The sequence below is a fragment of the Canis lupus genome, chromosome 37 (genome assembly GCF_011100685.1).
Source record: "Canis lupus familiaris isolate Mischka breed German Shepherd chromosome 37, alternate assembly UU_Cfam_GSD_1.0, whole genome shotgun sequence".
Taxonomy (NCBI): Eukaryota; Metazoa; Chordata; class Mammalia; order Carnivora; family Canidae; genus Canis; species Canis lupus.
Window position 1 is genome coordinate 20,239,244 of NC_049258.1, and position 14,094 is coordinate 20,253,337.

The following is a 14,094-nucleotide window of genomic DNA, read 5'->3' on the forward strand; positions in this document are numbered from 1 at the left end:
GACAAGGGATAACAGTGTTGGAGAGGATTTGGAGAAAAGGGAACACTTGTATGCTGTTGGCAAGAATGTAAATTCTTATAGCCATTATCGAAAACAGTATGGACATTACTCAAAATGTTAAAAATAGAATTACCATATGATACAGCAATTCCACTTCAGTGTATATCCAAAGGAAATAAAAGTAGTTAATTTGAAGAGATATACGTACCCCTGTGTTCATTGCAGCATTATCCCAATAGCCCAGATATGGAAACCACTTAAGTGTCTGTCTACAGATGAATGGATAAAGAAAATGTACTCACACACACACACACACACAGACACACACACACACACACACAAATATCATCATCAGCCATTAAATATGGAAGAAAATCTTATTTTTTTAACAGAATTGAAAATGATAATTATTGAAATTAAAACATGAATGTGTTTAACAGTACATCTGATATAACAGATAAGGAAGGAAATCTTGACATCTGTGATAGCCTGGATGAACCTGGAGGACATTATGCTAAATGAAATAAGCCAGACACAAAAGACAAACACTGCATGATCTCATTTATACATGGAATCTAAAATAGTTGAACTTACATAGAGTAGAATGGTGGTTTCCAGGAGTTGGGAGAAATGGGAAATGTTGGTCAAAGGATACAAAGTTTTGATTGTGCAAGATGAATATAAGTTCTACAGATCTAATATACAGTATGGTGACTACAGTTAATAATACTATATTGTATGCTTGACATTTGCCAAGAATAGCTCTTAAGTGTTCTTACTACACACAGAAAAGCAATAACTACGTGAGGTGGTAGGTATGTTAATCAGTTTGATTGCAGTGGTCATTTCACAGTGTATACATATATCAAAGCATTAAATTGTACACCTGAAATATATACAATTTCTATTTGTCCATTATACATCATTAAGCAGAAAAAAGATAAAGTCATCTCCTCCATATAACCTCACCAGGGTGTTTGCACTAGACCCCCATCTCACTTGCCTTACTCAAGGACTTTGTTTTGTTTTTTAAATGTTCCTAACCTCCCTTGAGCCATCACTTATCCCTTATCTAGTGGAATAATCAATACAAGAATGTGGTATAACTCCCATCTTAAAACAAACAAATCAAAACAAACGTTCCTTGATCTTACATCCTCATTTTAGATCCCATCTTCTATTTCTCCCCTCACTTTTTCATTTCTGCTCTTTTACATAAAACTGATAAAAATTTTGTCTCTATTAATGTCTCCACTTCCTCCCCTAGTCTCCTGAAAGCACTCCAAGCAGTATTTCAACCCCAACTCTATGGAAACAGCTCTTGTCAACATCATGCTTTCCCGTGTTGCCAAATCCAGTGGACAACCTTACTTACCTTCCTAGCAGCAAGTAGTCAACTACTACTTCCTTCTGGACACATTTTATATTGTCATCATCTAAGATATCTATTTCCATCCTGCTCCTATATCAATGTCCTCTTAACTTCTGTTTTTTTCCTGATACTCTCAATACAGCAGCCAAATTGATTTGGCTAAAACCTAGATCAGATTATTTCACTGCTCTGCTCAACAAAACTCCATGGCATCCTAATCACTCAGTGGGGGGAAATGTCTTTTCAGTGGTTTCTGAGGCACGACCCTGACTTGATTATTGCCAACTGAGTCATGACTCCCCTCTTTCATCACCCTGTTCTAGCCACATAGACTCCTTGCTGTCTTTGAATATCCCAGGCACACTCTTGCCTGAGGGCCTTTGTATTTGCTAGTCTCTACCTGAAAAGATACTCTCTAAACATCAGAGTCATTAGGTCCCTATTTCACTTAGGTCTCTTCCCAAATGTCACATTCTCAGAAAAGGACTTCTTAAAAATGGCTATGTGCTCTCCCTTCCTAGGCAATCACTATTAATCCACTAACCTGCTGTGTTTTTCTTTATAGTGCTAGTGTCACTGGACACACACATATTATTTATTTTTTACTTATTTGTTTATTGTTTCTCTTCCCCACACAAAATTAAAACCTCATGAAAAGAGGAACAATATCTGGTTTTTTTCCTTTTCATTGTTGTATCACCAACAGCTAGAGTATTTATTGTGCAATAAATATTTGTTGAATGTCTAAATAAACCCCTTCTTTTTGATATCTAAATTCCTGTGACTGGCATCTGCATATGCTTTCCTAAAATCATTAAATATCTTTATCCACAACTTAAACCAAATCCCTAGCACAGTAAATTGAGAATGTAGGCAAATAGGTTGGCCATAACCCTCTGTTGAGTGTGTTTCCTCTGTCCTAGCACTAAATTTATTGACTCACTCTTAAAACTCTCTCCATTTCCCACAAAATGCACCGTGGTTGAAGTCCAAAATCAATAAAAACAAGAATGCTTAGAGCAGGAAAGAAGAAAAAACAGATAATAAAGGGAGAAAAAATTAAAGGAACTCATACACATCTTAGAACTATATTTGGGAAGCAAAATCATGCAGAAGAATTTTAGAAGAAAAATACTTCCACAAAGCTGTGTCCTTTCTCTTCCTCCCCTTTCCCTATAATAGATTCTAATATAATTCTTGCTTAGGCTGGACCCTGTCATGCAGAACAAAGGACAAGCCTTTGGCCTCAGCTTCCAGTTATCTGAGCCTAGATAAAGGCGAACAGGATAGGCCCAAGGCAAAACTGTCAAGTGAAAACACTTGGCTTGTGTCTGGAAATTCCCCTTTCTCTGCTACCTCCCAACTTAGAGATATCCCCCTTTGACCTCAAGTGCCCAGTAAACTCTTGCTTCTAAAATCTTCCTTCCATCCAAAAATAAAAACAGTGTCTTAAAATATTTACATTTGCCGCCAGGTTGTAATTTCACTTTTGCTGCATTTAAGTAGTAAAAACAATGCAAATTTTGCATTTTCCTAATAACTGATGTGCTATTCCACTGGATAACAAGGAAAAGCATTAGACTTAATCCAGTCCAGGATGCTCAAGTGAACTCAGTATCTTCACTTAGTATCTGCATATAAATACTTAGCATCTCTAGGTAAAATGCCCAGGATCATATTTTTCCCACCTTTTGGTGTGTAGATGTATGTGAGCTCATGCCAGAAGAGGGAAAGAGATGCCAGCTCCTTCTGCATTTTTACAGGTCTGACTTCAGAGTAATTCATTTACTCTGTTTCTTGGATGGATGATTGTTCAGTTTCAAAGACTTGGGGTGACAGGTGGTACCCACTGCTCGGCTCTCTGTTACAACTTCCCACCCTGCTGCTTCTCTTTGCTCTAAGATTAGCCCTCTGCAGATTCATCAACTCTCTTCAAAGCTCTGTGGTTTCTCAGCTGAGAATGTAGGAACTTCTGAATATAGGAAATAAGAAGCAGAAATGCTGCCTCAGGCTTCCCTATCTCCTCCTGCCATTTCAGCTCCCTAGCTACTGGGCCATGCTGGGTATGAGGATTCTCCTAGATATTGACAACCCCTCTTCTAACTACTCAGTGAAGCATGCCACTGATACAGTGATGTGAAGCTCCCTCACCCATCTGGATGTGTCTATGACACACTAGGTTGAAAATGTGAGCCCTGAGGTGGAGGAAAATCCAGGACTCTACCTGGCATCTGCTTCCTTACTCTGTGCTCCCTTGTCATACTCACACTCCAAGGGCTGGAGTCATTGTCATCCTATCAGACACAATATACCCTTCAATAATAAATAATTTGTGCCCCTACCTTTGCTATTCTGAAGTGGAAATCATAGATAACATAACTCTCCTCACATAACTTCAAAAAATCCATATCATATCTTAACTATAATAAATAGAGAAATAAAACAAGTAATTTATCCTTTATGTATTTCAAAATGTAAACAAGTGCTTAGTCATATTACAAGGAAAGACCTACTGAATCAGTCCATTGGTACAGTCTACATGCAGAATCTTCCTGCATGAAATTATTATAAATTCTGTATAGAGACTCAAATTCCATGAGTACTTTGTTGATGATATTCTGAAACACTGACCAATCACAATAAAGTTGCAAGTGAAACAAAGTATGACTTTCCTATAACTTATTCTGTAGGTTGTAACACTTTTAGAAAGTTTAGTATGTATTAAAAGAGGGCAAAAATACTTTTTGTCTTTAATGTCAGATGGAGGTAGGTTCCAGGCTCAAGATGACTTTAAACAAGTTTTCTTCCTGCATGAATGTCTTCTGTGGCTTAGGATTCTACTTTATTTCAAAAAATTGGGTCACTCGCTCTGTCTAGAATCCCGGGACTCTACTCATTACATGTAAAATGCAGCCTCCAAGCATTGTGTGACAACAATAACAAAAGAGCCCTACAGTTTTCCAAAATGCCCCCTCAGGGGTGATGTTCTACCTCTTGTAAGAATTACTTCTCAGCATCATTTCCTTCTTCCTCACTTAAGGAGCAAGCCTCATGGTGCGGTGGTCTTTGTGGAGGAGGTATTTGCTTCTCTCTCACCATAAAAAGAACCACCAATAATTTTCGGGGACGGCTCTTGATGTGGAAGCTCTCTGGAGAACTGCAGGCAGATATTTCTGAGGAGAAAATGCATTGATTTGATATCACCAAAAGATGATTTTTATTATGCATAGAACCTCATTCTATTTGTTAAATTACCCAGAAATTAGCCCCTTAAACATTCTTATTGTAGTTTATTAATTTGATGTTTTCTGAATTGCAAAAGCAATACATGATTCTGGTAACAAGTTAAACAACATGAAGATAATTTCTGTTCTCTTATTTCTTCTCCTATCTATAGACACACAGAGACACTTACATGCACACACTCCCATACACATATATAACACAGACACAGGGCTTTCATTTTTCTTTTTTAAAATCAAAAGAGCTTCAGATTCTACATATTACCCTGGATTGTCTTTTTTTCACTTGTGGCCACCACAAAATCCATAGAAATTAGCTTTTTCTAATAGATAATACATATACACAAAATAATCTACCCTTACATGCACTCACATATAGAATGATTGATAAATAGGATTTATCATACCACCTTCTAATGTAGTCTTTTTCTTTGTCCTTCACCCACTCTTCTCCTCTCTCATCTCTACCCGTGCACTGCTCCATCCGCCTCTAAATTGTGCCTTCCCTTCCTTTTCTCTTTCTCCTCCTATAATGACCATTATCTTTTTTTATTTAACTTTATTTATTTATTTTTAAGATTTTATTTATTCATTCATGAGAGAGAGAGAGGCAGAGACATAGAGGGAGAGGCAGGCTCCTCGCAGGGAGCTCGATGGGAGACTTGATCCCAGGACCAGGATCATGCCCTGAACCAAAGGCAGATGCTCAACCACTGAGCCACACAGGTATCCCTATAATGACCATTATTCAACAGAGGGAATCACTAGTAGCAGTTCAACAGTGATTTTGCTTTTTATCCCACCAAATCTTTTTCCTCGTGATTTTAATCCTTTTTTTGCTCTGTGCTTTATGATATTTCTAACCCTTGATCTTCAAGATCATGAATTGAGATTTCAATGCTCTCTAGAGCCTGTGCTGAGATAAATATATATATATATATATATATATATATATATATATATATATATATATACACACACACACACATATATATTTAGATTACCAATTTCTTTTAAAAGTAGAAAGCCTTCATTATACTGTATTCATCTCTTTAAATTCTATTCTGTGCTATTGTGTTCAAGTTGCGCTTTGTCCTTTCTATCATTTTTTTCCCATGAGTTTTCATCGAGACACCAATCCTAAGTTTTTCTCATTCTTCTCATCCCTGGAATCTGGATCCCCATAGGCATTTTGTTATGTCCATGTCTCTGATCCTAGGGGCTCAAGTAAGCCTTGGAGATCTTTTAGATGCTCCAATCCTAGATCATCTAAAGCACAATCGTTGCTGCCCTCATGGGTCCACTGTGTAGCCACAAAGGTTGCTGGTCTCAGGTTTATCTATACTAATAGGTATTCCACAAAATTAGCCCATTCACTAATCTTAGTGTTAAGTGGGCAATACCAGTCAATTGGCGTGAACACCTATCTCATGCAGAAAGGAGGGAAAACAGAAGGAGGGGAGCAACACAAAAACAAAAACTATTCAGTATGATTGCCCAGGGCCCCTCTGAAGAGGAATAGGCAAGGATCATAGTTTAATAACTCCCAGTAGGATGATTCCCATTTTACTGCTCTAACCCAACTGCCTCTTTAATTTGCCTGTTCTTCCAAATAAATTCTTTCATTCAGCAATTATGTGTGTACCTATTTTGTGCTATGTACTATTCTCTGCAATAGGGATTGGATTAAAATGCATACTTCTTGTTCTTTTGAGTCTTCAAGTGTTTTAGAAAGAGGCAGAAAACAACAACAAAAAATATGGCATGGGGCACCTGGATGGCTCAGTCAGCTAAGCGTCTACCTCTTGATTCTGGCTTAGGTCATGATCTTAGGGTCATGAAATTGAGCCCTATATCAGGCTCTGCACTGGATGTGGAGTCTGCTTAAGATTCTCTCTCTCCTTCTGCCCCTCCCTGTTCATGCTCTCTCTCAATCTCAAAAAAAAAAAAAAATATATATATATATATATATATGTATATATGTGTGTGTGTGTGTGTGTATGCGCCACAATAAGAACACATCTATAAATGAATAGATCAGTGGAAACATAACAGAAGGAGCATTTAAGGACTAGTGCATATTAGGGACCCAGTAAATATTGGACAAAAGCAAATGACCTTCAATGCCAGGGAATATTTCACAGAAAAAAATAACATTGGAACTGAAATTTAAGAAAAACAAGAGTTTTTTGGGGAATGTGGAAGAAGGAGAGGGTCCTAAGAAGAGGGGAGAGCAGGTACAAATTTAGAGTGTAGAGAGCATGGAAAGTTCAGGGAACCACAGGTCATTTAGATGGCTGGAGGTTAAAGACCCAAACTATTGGGTGGCCCTGGGGGTAAGGAATTTAGGCTGCGTAGTTGGCAGGAGACATCATTGAGATCTTTGAGGGTCTAATGAAGGATTATAGATTTTATCCTGTAGATCAGAGGTTGTCAAAGAATATGAACTAGGAAGTAAAATGCCAAATTTATCTTTGGTGAAGATTACTTCCTGTTGCTCTATGGAGGAAAACTTTGAAAAGGAAGAGAAGAGAAACAATAAATACCCACATCATAGTCTCAACGGTTTGACAATCAGAGTCCACACCTGAGTCATGGAAACCAGGATGGGAGATGTTTAGAATATTCATGAGAAAGAATTAACAGGTCTAGTGGGATATAGAGGTTGATAAATAGGGAGAGAGAAAAACCTAGACTCGCCTTAAATGCCAATGTTTAAGCAGTATGTAAATCAAGACTAACAGAAAATGCATCTTAAGAGGGGAGGCTAAAGAGCTAAAATGGATTGGAGTGGAGCCAAAAGGGGCTGAGAGACTAGAAGATTGCTAACAGGGTGTTTTCTGTAAATGTAGAAGCTTCCCTAGATGAACTGCAGCTCTTTGAATGAGTTCAAGCTTCCCAGGGACTGGCAGACTAAATCTAGGCTATAGACTGGAATCTGAACTGCACTCTAGCATCACAGAGCCTAATACTTTCCCTCTCTCTCTTTCCCTTGAGCCTAGCATGGCACATTATCATCTCATTTAATCTTCACAGCAGCTCTACTAGTGAAATGCTATTATTATTCCTGGTTAATAATAATAATAATAATAATAATACTGTACAGTTAATTTTCATTTGCATTTCCTTCTTCATGATGAATATTTAAGAATTTACTTTTTCTTCCCTGCAATTTCAACCAGGCACTCATTGATTAAGTTTTCTTGTCTTAGAATATGAATGCTAAAATCTATGCTCTATACCTATTCCTTCAACTAAATGTTTATAATATCATAATATCTTTATGATTTTATGATTTATAGTTATTTAGTCTCACCTCCTACATTTAACCACAATCCTGGAGACAGAATAACTTTGATACTAGTGATGGAAGAAGTTTAATTGTGTTGCTAATTTTTTTAACTCTCTCTTAATACATAGGGAGGCATAAGATGTTGATTCTATCCAAGATAAAGTCATTCCAAAGCAGACATCAGTCCCCGTGACACACCCTGTGTAACTAAAGTCGGAAGGTCTCTAAAGTAGGATTTATCATTTCTTACGTTTCCTAAGTTTATCCCTAAACAGTTCTATTCCTGTTCTATAGCTCACTTTGTCTCCATTTTCTATGCTGATACTTAGTTCTCTTTCTAATTCTTGCTAAGACAAATTATTAGAGATCCAGGCTTAGTTAGGACCTAAATATGCCCAAACATGGTAAAGTTGAACTGAAGTAAACTAGCGTAAAGTAGAATTTTGTGCCAATAAAGTGAGCTATTGTAAGAGATTACTGTATTTCTCTGTTACTTGAAAAAAAAAATCCAGATGTCTAGATTTCTTTTGTTTTTTTGGCTAACCTCTATGTCCCTTTCTTCTAGGAACAGGAACAATGCCACTTCTACTTCCCCACCATGACGTTTGAGTGGAAATGACTCAAGTCCTCAGCCTCAGGAGTAGATGGATGCCCTTTAAAATGAAATTTGGCCAAATTGTACACTAAGGGCAATAGTGGAGTACAGTTGACCTATTGAAATGAATTTGCCAAACTCAAGTGGTCATTCAGAGCACTCCATAGCCTTGGCCTTGGTAATTACTCAGGGATGAGTACATGGCATAAAAGGAGCCAATGTTAGCCATTCCAGAAACTAACTGAATTGACAAGGACAGAGGCACTTTTATTCTTATGATGTTTCTAAACTAAATACAGAATATTTACCATCTTTGCCACCATTTAAATATTGCTTGCCAGGGAATTTAGAAAAAACAGAAGAAGCAAATTTGGAAGCTGAAATGAAGCAGGTTCCTGACAACAGTGTTGATCCAGACATAGCTAGAGGCAAATACCCACAAAATTTATATTTATAGGAATCGATAAATTTTGTGTTAAGCTCTTTTGAATTTCTGTCACTTACAACCAAGAGTCTTAAAATACCAGATAAGGCAATAATTCTGTAAACTACATTTCAGGCTATTCCCTACCCTACGTTCCTATACCTTTGGGTTGGGTAGGGAATCAGGGGAAGTGCATTCTCTTCTAGCTGTGGTTTATAGCTGGTATTATTCCATGCTTCCAAAATAAGTGAAATAAATTAAGTAAATTATTTGTGAACATCTCTGAACATGAAAAATTAGTGCTTTGTTGGCATTAAAAAATACTTTGGAATCTCTGTATTCAGCATAATGCATTATGGTTGCTAGACCACTCAAGTCTGGCAATTTCATTTTAATAGATCAATTCTGCCCCACTATTGTTCCTAGGCTACAGTTTGGCCAAATTTCACTTTAAAGGGCATTTTATGGCAAAAATCCAAGCTCTTTCACAGCAAAAGCTGAATGCTAATGGAATTGTTGTGATTTAAAACTGTGAAACATAATCTATTTTTCAATGGAGGAAACAAAAACCATAACCACAAATATTTCCAGTTTCTTAACTCAACCTTGAAGGATATTTTTGTATTTTTATTCATTATTTAATGATGAGAGATACTGTAAGAGTATCAGATAGTGTCAGAGCATCAGGTTAGGAGACTGGGTTTAAGTTTTGGCAATGTTATCCACTAGCTGGGTGACCTAGAGCAATGTACTTACTATCTTGTGGCACCAACATTAAATTGTACCATGGATATTAAATGAGAAGATACTTAAAAAATGTTTTGGCGTGAGCCTGGCACATAGAGAGTATTCAATAAATAGCACTTGCTGCTGTTATTATTATTGGTACTCTATTGCTAATAAAGTATTAACCTCTCACCTTGGCTTCAGTGATGCAGAGATTTTTCATGCATTACATTTTGTTTCCTTCTTTCTTCTCTCCATCTACCTATCCTTCCTACTCTCCCTCCTTTCCTTCCTTCCTTTTAAAATTTTTTTCTTCCTTTCTTTCTTCTTTATTTTTCTTCCTTTTTTCCTTTCTTATCAGTTGAAATATCAGAAGTGAAACTGCTATAGAGAAAATCTTAGGTCTGATAGAAAAAGATGGCACCTGTTTCACAGAGAATAAAGACAAGACAACTTTTAAATACCAAAGGATTCTTCAGAAATATAATTATGTAAAATGACTCACACATCTAGGAATCTAAAGTAAATTTCCCAACTTACAGTCATTGACTCATAGGCTACAAAAATCTTCAAAATTTCATGAGAAAATGAATATTCATTTTTTGAATGCACCTTGAATTTTGGAAATAAAGGTAGTGAAGTTACCTCCTAGTGTAAAAAAAGGACAATAATATATCCCGATTAGAAATCAAAGACTTTTTGTTAGATTATGAAATTCAATCTCTAAGAGTATCTCTTTCATTACATACTTATTAGATATTATAACTTTAAAAAATATTTTATAGCATCATCCAACAAAAATAACATTTTAATTTTTTTAAGATTTTATTTATCCATTCGTGAGAGACATAGAGAGAGAGAGAGGCAGAGACACAGGCAGAGGGAGAAGCAGGCTCCCTGCAGAGAGCCCGACATGGCACTCGATCCCCAGACTACAATCATTCCTTGAGCCAAAGGCAGATGCTCAACCACTGAGCCACCCAGGCGTCCCAAAAATAACATTTTAGAAAAGCCTCAGGATTCTCATAAAACCAACACAATTTTGCATTAGAAGGGAGGTGAGAATTGTTCTGATTGTATAAAGAGTGAACAATAAAAGGCCAAATTAGAGGAAAGATGTAGGAATTCCATAGAGTCACCCATGCAAGACATGATGATGACTTGGACCAGGATCCTAGCAGTGAACAGTATGATAAGTGGTTGTATTTAAGATACAGTTTGGAGGTGAAGTGATTTACTGAAGGATTGGATAGGGGGTATGAGGTAGAGATCAAAAATAAAGGATAACTCCTAGGTTTAGGAACTGAATGATTAGAAGAACTGTGATGTCACCTATTAAAATTGGAAAACTGGGGATCCCTGGGTGGCGCAGTGGCTTAGCGCCTGCCTTTGGCCCAGGGCACGATCCTGGAGACCCGGGATCGAATCCCATATCGGGCTCCTGGTGCATGGAGCCTGCTTCTCCCTCTGCCTATGTCTCTGCGCCTCTCTCTCTCTCTCTCTCTGTGACTATCATAAATAAATAAAAATTTTAAAAAAATAAAATAAAATGGAAAAATGTATGTTGCAAGTTAAGTAAATAATTGCTAAGCAGTCTGGAGAAAAAAATGGTATGCCAAATAAAAACAACATCATGTACCAAGGCATAAAAGTTTTAAGAACCTAGCATATCCATGGAAAGAAAACATGTTGGATATATTGTTGGAGGAATGGAAGACCTGGATAGTACCTGATAGGCCAGGACAGGTTGATAAGGGGCTAAAGATGTTGCCAAGAGTTAGAATCCTGAGATTACATTTGATCCGTTGGGTTGAGAGGGATTATGAGCCATTAAGGGGTTTAAAGTAACAGACACATAGATCAGTGGAACAGAATAGAGAACCCAGAAGTGGACCCTGAACTTTATGGTCAACTAATATTCGATAAAGGAGGAAAGACTATCCATTGGAAGAAAGACAGTCTCTTCAATAAAAGGTGCTGGGAAAATTGGACATCCACATGCAGAAGAATGAAACTAGACCACTCTCTTTCACCATACACGAAGATAAACTCAAAATGGATGAAAGATCTAAATGTGAGACAAGATTCCATCAAAATCCTAGAGAAGAACACAGGCAACACCCTTTTTGAACTCGGCCACAGTAACTTCTTGCAAGATACATCCACGAAGGCAAAAGAAACAAAAGCAAAAATGAACTATTGGGACTTCATCAAGATAAGAAGCTTTTGCACAGCAAAGGACACAGTCAACAAAACTCAAAGACAACCTACAGAATGGGAGAAGATATTTGCAAATGACATATCAGATAAAGGGCTAGTTTCCAAGATCTATAAAGAACTTATTAAACTCAACACCAAAGAAACAAACAATCCAATCATGAAATGGGCAAAAGACATGAAGAGAAATCTCACAGAGGAAGACATAGACATGGCCAACATGCATATGAGAAAATGCTCTGCATCACTTGCCATCAGGGAAATACAAATCAAAACCACAATGAGATACCACCTCACACCGGTGAGAATGGGGCAAATTAACAAGGCAAGAAACAACAAATGTTGGAGGGGATACGGAGAAAAGGGAACCGTCTTCCACTGTTGGTGGGAATGTGAACTGGTGCAGCCACTCTGGAAAACTGTGTGGAGGTTCCTCAAAGAGTTAAAAATATACCTGCCCTACGACCCAGCAATTGCACTATTGGGGATTTACCCCAAAGATACAGATGCAGTGAAACGCCGGGACACCTGCACCCCGATGTTTATAGCAGCAATGGCCATGATAGCCAAACTGTGGAAGGAGCCTCGGTGTCCAACGAAAGATGAATGGATAAAGAAGATGTGGTTTATGTATACAATGGAATATTACTCAGCTATTAGAAATGACAAATACCCACCATTTGCTTTGACGTGGATGGAACTGGAGGGTATTATGCTGAGTGAAGTAAGTCAGTCGGAGAAGGACAAACATTATATGTTCTCATTCATTTGGGGAATATAAATAATAGTGAAAGGGAATATAAGGGAAGGGAGAAGAAATGTGTGGGAAATATCAGAAAGGGAGACAGAACGTAAAGACTGCTAACTCTGGGAAACGAACTAGGGGTGGTAGAAGGGGAGGAGGGCGGGGGGTGGGAGTGAATGGGTGACGGGCACTGGGGGTTATTCTGTATGTTAGTAAATTGAACACCAATAAAAAATTTAAAAAAAATAAAGTAACTAGCCTTCTTTAAAGAAATTAGAAATAAAGAAGCTATAGCAAAATAAATTGTTATGTATATTGAACTAACATACACATAGGTCTCCAAGCTAAGAAAAACCGGTAAAATTAAGCTTACAAAACAGAATATGAAAAGATACAAATATGATAAATGAAAAAATATGACTAGCGAGAATCAAATTGAAGGATTTTAAAAGGCAAAAGTGAGTTATAATATGTAACACTTGCTTACCTGTTTTTCTTCAGCATTTTTAAGGACTAAATCCTCACCACATAAGGTATCTGCTATTATCCTTGCTCTATAATACAGTTGGGGAAACCGAAGCATGGAGAGCTTAAGAAATGTGCCCAAATATATACAACTTTGAGTGATAGTGGTAGAATTTCATGCGGCATTTGATCTCAGAGTCCACAACTTTTAACTGTTATTTAAAGGGCTAGTCTCTGAGAAGGATGGAAATCTTTTAAAACAAGGATTCAATTTATAGTGAGTGAAATTGAAGCATGAGTTTAAAAGAGCTACTTCTTAATGCTTTCTTTATAAAGCCTTGTTTATCTGAAGTTCAATAACTACTGCAGTTTTCATCTGATTTCCTTTTTTTAATTGAATTCCTTTCAATTACAGTTAAATATATTTTACTTAAATATTCCATTGTTAGAAAGTTATGTTGACAAATCTCTTTTCCTCTCAGCTTATCTCCTTTCTCTATATATGCATGAGGTACGAGTGAAATTTGGTTTACAAAATGGTAGCAGTGGTCATATTTGTGTTTTGGTGTATATAATGATTTGTTGCTCTTTTTCTTTGCACTTTTCTGTAGTAATTGATTTTAAATTAGGGAATTTATATCATTTCAATGAACTATAAATTCTTTATTATAATAAAAAATGGAGTGGAGATAGGAATGAGAAGATCATATCATTCATGAGATTCATTTGTTCTGTTCTTAAAATTGTTTAAAAAAAAAGAGTTGTCATCTCTAACCCAGAACAAATTTTTTTCTAGGTTATAAATATTAATTCCATATATAAAAATAATAACTGTCTACTTTTAGCTTCACTACTTGTGAAAATTTAAATACTTCATCATTCACTACTGGAGCACATAGATATTGGGGCAATGATGGAAAAACACTTTATACAAATAGTGAATTAGGGAATGAATTTGCTATAGTCTCTGGCTATTGAATTACTTAAAGATGAAGTACAGTTAAATCTCTTGAGTA

The 14,094-nt window shown here is 36.8% G+C and overlaps 1 long non-coding RNA gene across 1 annotated transcript; it reads right to left on the reverse strand.

Moving 5' to 3' along the window:
- Positions 1-448: 448 nt before the first annotated feature.
- LOC111094413 lies at positions 449-13,460 on the reverse strand. The gene is made up of 3 exons (XR_005385357.1): positions 13,101-13,460; positions 9,845-10,075; positions 449-4,545 (listed from the first exon to the last, which is right to left on the reverse strand). It is a non-coding gene; the product is annotated as an uncharacterized LOC111094413 (long non-coding RNA).
- Between the last annotated feature and the right edge of the window lie 634 nt (positions 13,461-14,094).